Here is a 616-nt window from a genome sequence, read left to right on the forward strand (position 1 = left end):
TATATATATATATATATATATATATGTATGTATATGTATGTACGTATATGTGTGTGGGTATGTGTGTCTGCATACATGCATTCATACATGCATACATATATATTTATATACATTCATACATACATGCATAAATATATACTTACATAGAAAGATCACGTCTAATCAAGAATGACTTGCTAGCATCAATAATTGATATCGTTGTTCATATTAGACGCGAGAAGACATGGACTTTCTCTCGTCCCTTTCGTTCTTATCCTGGAGAAACGTCCGGAGTTTGGGGCAGCAGGCTTGTCTTTTTTTTGTTTTTGTTACAAATAGTATTAGGGTATATTGGAGCAGTGTGAAATCAAGTGTCTTGCTCAAGAAAAAAAAAGGGTGGGGCGCAACTCTTTTGCTCGTCGTACATGTACACAAATGAATAGATACATACATGCACACATTCATACGTCCATGCATACATACATGCATACATACAAACATACATACACGTATACGTTTATTTACTTCTAGGTATACATACATGCATGTGCGTATGTATGTGTGTATATATAAACATATACAGATATGCATATATTGCGCCATATAAAAAATGAAATAAAATATGATATATATATAT

Source organism: Octopus bimaculoides, chromosome 3 (assembly GCF_001194135.2).
Source record: "Octopus bimaculoides isolate UCB-OBI-ISO-001 chromosome 3, ASM119413v2, whole genome shotgun sequence".
Classification (NCBI taxonomy): Eukaryota; Metazoa; Mollusca; class Cephalopoda; order Octopoda; family Octopodidae; genus Octopus; species Octopus bimaculoides.